The 8,344-nt window shown below is 35.0% G+C and overlaps 1 long non-coding RNA gene across 1 annotated transcript; it reads right to left on the reverse strand.

Moving 5' to 3' along the window:
- Positions 1–289: 289 nt before the first annotated feature.
- Positions 290–634, reverse strand: LOC127088275 (uncharacterized). Its single transcript, XR_007790162.1, has 3 exons — positions 567–634; positions 407–453; positions 290–318 (listed from the first exon to the last, which is right to left on the reverse strand). It is a non-coding gene; the product is annotated as an uncharacterized LOC127088275 (long non-coding RNA).
- Between the last annotated feature and the right edge of the window lie 7,710 nt (positions 635–8,344).

Consider the following 8,344-nt stretch of genomic DNA (forward strand, 5'->3'; position numbering starts at 1 on the left):
CTTTATAATTTACAAAAACAATTACCTAGTGCCTACACTTGGGAAAGGGAGATGATCTAAGAAAGAATACAAGACAGATTTAGTGGCTTACATGTTCATCTGGGACTTGGGCAATTTCCAGGAGCTGCATTAAACAATCAAAGATAATGTCACTTAGCATCAATACCTTAAGATTCTAATTGATCATAAGTTTACTGACTTAATCAAATAAATTTTGGTTGAGAAGAAATGAATTGAGCAACAGATACGTGCCTGAACCCTTCCTTCATAAGAAATAAGAGTGCCACCATTCACATCAGCCAATGTCTTGGGAGTCACCTGTATTACAAGCACCAAGAAAAAAAATCAATATTATGTAGGTCTAAATCTAAATGGAAGTTTCTTGATAACATCTATCTTTATTTACCTCCATACAGTATTCATTCTTGTTCTGGATCAAATGATTTAAGATTTCTTGATTAACCAGTCAAGGATACCGCTGTACTTGAGATACCCTTTGCATGTATAAATAACAAACAAGCAATACAACCAAAATGTAAAAGAAAATAAAACATAAGGAAGGATACTCAAATCAACTAGGGCACCCAAGTTATCTGAATTGGCAACGAACACATACTCCTTACCCTGTAAGAGAGTAAAAAAAGAAAAGATAGTGATGCATTAATTATAAAAGACCCATATGAAGATTAGAAAAATACCTATGGTGTCAAAATCGAACAGCTAACAACGAATTAATAGAAGGAGGAAACGTCGTAGATCTAACAGAGGTGGAAGGAGAACGCCTTAGAAGTAGCGAAAATCGTAGCAGTGAGAACCCTGACGTGAAAAAGAATGAAAATAACAGAGCGTGAAATAACAAAACGCGCAGTATGTTATAATTTTAAGGTTTACTAAAGGGGACCTTAGAGGGCGCTTGTGGAAAAAAAGCGCCCTCTAAAGGGGGCCTAAGAGGGCGCTTATGAAAGCGCTCTCTAAGGCTTTCCAAAAGCGCTTTATAAACTGGAAATGCACATGGACTTATAGAGCGCTTTTTTAAAAGCGCCCTCTAAGGGTAACCTTAGAGGGCGCTTTCTAAAAAGCGCCCTGTATTGTTGTCCCTCTATCTCCTCCTTATTTTTTCGCTTCACCTTAGAGGGCGCTTTATTACAAAAGCGCCCTCTAAAGTGCGCTGTCTATTCCAGTTGTTCGCTCCTTATTTTTTCGCTTCACTTTAGAGTGCGCTTTTGTAATAAAGCGCCCTCTAAGGTGCGCTGTCTATTCCAGTTTTTGGCGTAGTGAATCTTGTTTAATCTTAAGGCAAAAAGTGGATGGTTGGATAAAAGTTTCATATAATTTCTTAATTTGTTGAAATAAATGCTACCAAAAGATAACAATTTACTGGATCGTTGTTATGAGGCCAATAAGTGATTGTGTCCAATGGGTTTGGAGTATATCAAAATACATGCATGCCCTAATGATTGCATATTATACATGACAGAGTATGAAATTTTGGACAAATGTCTAGAATATTGTGAGTCGCGCTACAAGTTGAAGGACAACAATGGTGGTGAAGTGACAATGACAATGTTAGTAAGAAGCGTCCTCCTGCTAAAGTGTTATAGTACTTGACAATAGTTTCAAGGATTAAGAGACTTTTTGCTAATGTGAATGATGCAAAGAATATTATATGGAATGTAGATGAAAGAAAATGTGACATAAACATTCATCGTGTAGTTGATTCTTTGCAATGAAAGAAAATTGATTCGTTTTTTCCTGATGGTTTGTATCAATAAATTTAAAATTTAAAATTCCCTTCTGAATATAGTCACGTATAAAATGTTGTTTTATCTCAATATTTTTAGCTCTTGAATGCAAAATGGGATTCTTAGATAAATAAATAGCAAAAGTATTATCATAAAGTATAGGAATGTTTCTCTCATATATCTGAAAATATTCTAGCTGACTTTTCATACAGAGAATATGATTGGTGTATCCAGAAGCTACTATATATCCAGCTTCAGCAGTTGATAGTGCTATTTTTGATTGCCTCTTGCTGGACTATGAAATCAAGTCATTTTCCAGAAACTGACAGCTTCCAGAAGTGCTTTCTCTCTCAAGTACGTCTTCAGCATAATTAGTATCACAATAGCCCACTAGCTTGTAATCCTTGGATTTTCTATAACACATGCCAAGTTTAATTGTACCTTTCAAATACCTGAAGATCCTCTTAACAACTATTAAATAGGATTCTCTATAACCTGATCGTGCACACAGACAAACACTAAACAAAATGTTAGGTCTAGAAGCAGTCAAGTATAAGAGAGAGCCAATCATACCTCTGTATACCTTCTTTTCTATCTTAGCACTTACTTCATCCTTCTCAAGGATACATGTAGGATGCATAGAAGTCTTTGACATCTTGCATTCTGACATGTCAAACTTCTTTAGAAGTTCCTTGGTGTACTTGCTCTGATGAATGTACGTTCCTTCTAGACTTTGATTGATATGAATCCCCATAAAGAACTTGGTATCTCTCATTAGACTCATCTAAAGCTCTACCTACACAGAGTTAGTAAATTCCTTGCACAAAGTAGCATCAGTAGAACCAAATATGATATCATCTACATAAATTTTAACTACAAGGATATCATTTTTGAATGACTTACAGAACAAAGTTGTATCAACCTTCCCTCTCGTGAAACCATTTTCTAAAATAAAATGGCTTAGTATTTCAAATCATGCTCTAGGATCTTGTTTCAAATCATACAATGATTTTTTAAGTTTAAAAACAAAATCTGAATTTTTGGGATTTTCAAAACCAGGGGGTTGGTGTACATACACTTATTCAGTAATGTAACCATTCAGAAATGCACTCTTAACATCCATATGATATAAGATGATGTCATGATTAACAATAAAGGAAATTAAGAGACGAATATACTCTAACCTAGAAACTGGTGCAAAGGTTTCTATATAGTAAATATCTTCTTGCTGACTATAACCTTGTGCAACCAATCGAGCCTTGTTTCTTACTACCTCTCCATGTTCGTTCAGCTTATTTTTGAAGACCCGCTTTGTACCAATGACATGAGTTCCTTTAGGTCTTGGCACAAGATCCCACGCGTCATTTCCGGATAATTGATTGAGTTCTTCTTGCATAGCCAAAATCCATTATGTGTCCAAAAGCGCTTCACCAATATATGTAGGCTTTATCAGGGACACCAAATCCTAAAGCGTCTCTTCAGTAGGTTTGAATGAGGATCTGGTTTTGACAGGTTTAGATTTATCTCCGAGAATAAATTCCTCAGAATGTGAGGACTTTGTCTTTTCTTCCTCATAGGAGTATGAGTTTCAACAACATCTAGTTGAGGAGCTTCAGAGTCTTTTGCCACAACATCTTTGGCTTCTGAAGTTTTACCTTCAAAACTTGAATAAGTGATCTCCAGATCTACAAATTTCTCAACTAGTTTTGACTTTTCAGAGTCAAGATTATCATCGAATATGACATGGATTGATTCTTTAACAATCTGTGGCTCAGTGTTATATACTCTATAGCCTTTTGAGCACTCGGAGTATCCTAACGTGATGCACTTTTGTGCCTTAGAATCAAACTTGCTCAGATTGTCTTTAGTGTTCAACATAAAATAAGAACATCCAAAAGGATGAAAATATGAAATGTTGGGATTCAGATTCTTCCATAATTCATAGGGAGTCTTACCCATAATAGGTCTTATATAGATCATGTTCTAAATGTAACACGGTGTGTTGACTGCCTCTGCACAGAAGTGCTTAGCCACATTATTCTCGTTCATCATGGTTATGGCCATCTCTTTAAGAGTCTTATTCTTTCGCTCTACAATTCCATTTTGTTATGGAGTTCTAGGACAGGAGAGATTATGGGAAATTCCATTTGAATCAAAAAGTTTTTCAAAGTCTTTATTTTTAAATTCTCCACTATGATCACTTATGACTTTTACAATTTTGAGATCCTTCTCATTTTTCACTTGGGAGCAAAAGGTAGAAAACATGTAATGTGACTCATCCTCGTGTCTAAGAAATTTCACCCATGTCCATCTGTTATAGTCATTAACAATGACTAGTCCATACTTCTTACTATTAACAAAGGCAGTTTTCACTTGTCCAAACAAGTCAATGTGCAAAAGTTCCAATGGTCTGGAGATGGAAACAACATTTTTAGCTTTGAAGTGTTTTAAAAAACTTTCCATTCTGACATGCTTCACAAAAAGCATCTAAAGAAAACTTCAGATTTGGCAGGCCTTTGACTAAATTAAGCTTATTTACCTGAGAAATCCTCCCCATGCTAACATGGCCCAATCATCTATGCCACGTCCATTGCTCTTCATTTATAGACATAAGACTTTTTAAATTTTGATTTTTCAAATCATAAATTATTATCTTATAAATGTTTTTCTTCCTTTTTCCATTGAAAAGAAATGAGCCATCCTTTTGACTAACAACTTTACAGAACTTTTGATTGAAAATAATGTCATAACCATTGTCACTTAATTGACTTATGGACAGAAGGTTATGCATTAATTCTTCAACTAAAAGAACATTAGTAATGGAAGGGAAAAAAACAATTGCCTATTGTTCCAGAGCCAATGATTTTCCCTTTCTGATCACCTTCGAAACCACCGACGCCTCCATGCTTAAGTTCTAGGATTTAGAACATATTCCTTCTTCCTGTCATGTTCCGCAAGCATTCAAAGTCCAAGTATCGTGACTAGTGTCTCAACTCCGCTTCTAAGGATGTGTGCAACATATATTATCTTATCCTTAGGTACCCATAACTTCCTGGGTCCTTTTTGGTTAGTCTTTCCAGCGTTTTTAACAAACTTGGGTTTTTATGCAGGATATTTATACATGTATGCATAGTTGAAATGAGAATGAGGTTTTGCTTTAGCCTTAGGTTTTGAAAAAGTTTTACCTTTAGGCACAACACCATTTTCTTTACCAAATAGGACAAAATGAGACTGAAGAGTGTTTGGTTTATCATCTTTTTCAGAATCATATTCTTCATCAGAATCATAACCAATACCTCATGTTCCGTTTCTGCTTACGCCATAAATCATTGAAGCCATTAAGCCTTTATTCAGGCTTCTAGCAAGAATTTTCTGGAAGGACTTATCATATTTCTTTATGATATGACCAGAACCTGTAGAGGCTTTTGATATATTTTATTTTTAGGTTGGATACTCTTGCTTTGAGGCACAAAGTTGTTGTTTTTCAAAATAATTTTTTCTTCACTCAGAAATGGGGGTTTGAATTGGTTTTCTAAAAATGAATGTTTTGTTAAAACTAACACAATCAAACAGTAACACAAACAAGAAAAATATCAGTTATTTTTAAAAGGGTCCGTTGTTAACAAAGCTACCTCTCGTCCACCATACCAAGGTGACTTTGCCTTCTCAACAAGGACTTAATCCACTATAATCGAAATTAATTATAGACACATAAAGACAACCCGCCTGTGTGTTCTTGAATTTATCTGAACTCTAGTCACCCAAGGAATACACTAAAAAAAATGAGATTTACAAGAATGTGCTTACAGGATTGCTTCTAAGCAAGTAGAATAACACAAGTTTAATAAAATGAATTTCTCACACAATAACGAACAGAGGCTTTGTGTGTGTTTCTAAATTCTATACACAGATAATGTCAAGTTCAGCAAGAACGTTGTGTAAGAGCGTAGAATAGCGTAGTGAATTAGAAACTTCCCCAATCTTCCAATTCTTCTTTATATAGGAAGTTACAAGATCCATTGGAGAGTAGAATTGGAATAGAAAAATGCATTTGTCTCCTTGCATAACGATTCGCATATTGGGAGGAAAAATGATACAATAGTATAATCCTTATCCCACAAAATAAGCATAGAGGAGGGAATGTTGATTTGTATTGTGTATTATTTTCCTGATGCAAAATCTTTTGATCTTATTTTCTAATCTTCATAGGATTCTGAATAAATGATGTTGAAGCATGCTTAGAAGGATTAAGAGACTAGTTAAGAGAATCTTCAGAACATTGGTCTTCAGAGTCTTAACACAGTTCCTCAGAACCTGGTCTTCAGAGTCTTCAAATCTTGTTCTTTAGAGTCTTAAAGTCTTGATAGAGTAGAATCTTGAAGGCTTGACAATCCTTCAGAGGCTCTTCAATCAGATTCATAGCCAGAAGCTTTAGCATAAACGTTCATTAGAAACATTGTCTAAGAGATTTGACACCATCTTGTAAAGTGATTTGTATCTCTTTAGAGTCAGAGTGTATTGAGTCCAGAATATAATGACGTCACACTCCAGATCTTCAAAATCAGAACCTGTTAGCATAAGCTACACAATAGGCAACACCATTAGGGTACAAAATTGTTCTCTAAGGAAGAATGCATTGTTATCATCAAAACTAAAGTCCATATACAAAACCAAATCTTGTTCTTACAATGCTTTTAATAGAAAAGTGTATAGATTGTCTTCAAGAGCACGCAATCTCTAGATGAGGTTCAACCTGAAGTGACTCCTCATGAAGATGAAGATATTGGTCTCATTGGTCTTGATGTGGAGCAAGTTGTTGCTGTAAAATCAAGAAACATTATGCTACTTACTGAAGAAAATAGAAGCTTTTGTGATGCTGAAACTTTTGATATTATTGCCCATCTTAGAACCATCAAATTGATACCAAAATTGTCTTGTATTCTGAAGCTTAAAATTTGTCAGATGAATGTGAAAATTACCTTCCTCAATAGATACTTGATGGTGGATGTCTACCAAGTTGTTAGAAGCATGTCACTAACAACGAATGTATCATCAAGAAGGATGATTTTGTGGAAGTCAGTATGGATGTTAATATTGATATCAACAACATAAAGAATGTTAAATTGGAAGAAAGTGAGAATATGTTGATAGTTCACTTTTATGTTGAAGACAACATGTTGTGTAGGATGCAAGTTAAGATGTTAAAGCATTTTGTTAAACAAATGCAGTCTGATTTTGAATTGAGCATGGTAGAAGATGTTAGTTACTCTCCTGACTCTCAAGTGAAGCAAATGAAGGAATACATATTTAATTCTCAAGGTACACGTGTTGGAAGTGGTTGCACTCAACTGTTGTGGAGTACCAAATGCTCAAAGATGGTCATATAGATGTCAACCAGGTTGTGCTAGACAACAAGTATAACATGTTGGTGATTGAGTTTCCAACTCAAAGGAATGATGGACAAGTTGACCTTCTTAATTCTGAAGTGAATAAAAAAATTGTTCAAACAAGTGAAGCAAATGTTAAGGACATTATGTTCACTATAAGGAGAAAGGTTTGAAGAAGGAGAATTCATGTGGATATCACTCATGTGCACATGGACAATGTGTCATTCCATTCTGAAACAAGGGTTTAGAAATGGAAGTATGTTCTTCAAAAAAGGATTACAGCTAAAAATGAGCTAGGTGAAGGAACCCTTGATTGGAAAGAAATGATGAAAGTTGTTGGGATAATGAATATTGTTGCTAATGAAGGTCATAATAATGAAGAGCCGACCAAAGAGTTTAAAAATGTGTTTGATATAGGAAAATTTGTGAATCTTTAAACTTTAACTTTTAATTAATTGGGCAGAAGCAAAGTTCTCTCCATTGACAAGATTGTGACCAAGGAAGTGGGAGTTGAGGAAGAAGAGGAAACTGTAAATGAGGATGCAGTATAAATTTTTGTTGAAACACTAATGTATTATAAACTTATGGAGCTTCACACTGATGCCCAGTTGTTAAAGATTGTTCCGATTTCTGGATCTAGTTATCTTAGGTTGATAAATGAGATTGTGTTCATATTCCTCATGGGTTGCAGAGTTTTAAATTACAAGTGATTGTTGGAAAATATATCTCAGACATTGTGTCCAACATCTGTATACCAGTTATTGAGTATGATCTGGTTTTTGATGAAGAAATGTTAGAGCTTTTTCGTCTCAACCTGTTGTTGTTGCCACTTCTACTTTGGTGTGTAGAAGGGGTGGTTTTTGTGACTACTATCTACTGACTGTGAGAAGCTGATATCTAATATTATGTTGTTGTGTTTATTACTAACTAATGTGTTTGGCACTAATTGTTCTAGTTTTATGGTTTTCTGTGTGCACACATGCTAAATCATCTAGCTCGGCATCTGGCCCTCAATTGTGTGTGTTGATATTTGTGTTAGTAGTATCTACTACTAACTGTGTGTTCATGCATGACTGACTTTGTGAATGCATGAATCATTGTTGTGTAGCATTGTCTATTGCGTGTGTAGCATCATGTGTCTTCTGACTTTATGTTGTTAGTGTTTCTTTCAATCTTTGCCAAATTTTGGCAAAAAGGGGGAGTAATGATCATGTG

The sequence above is a fragment of the Lathyrus oleraceus genome, chromosome 5, assembly GCF_024323335.1.
Source record: "Lathyrus oleraceus cultivar Zhongwan6 chromosome 5, CAAS_Psat_ZW6_1.0, whole genome shotgun sequence".
NCBI classification, from domain to species: domain Eukaryota; kingdom Viridiplantae; phylum Streptophyta; class Magnoliopsida; order Fabales; family Fabaceae; genus Lathyrus; species Lathyrus oleraceus.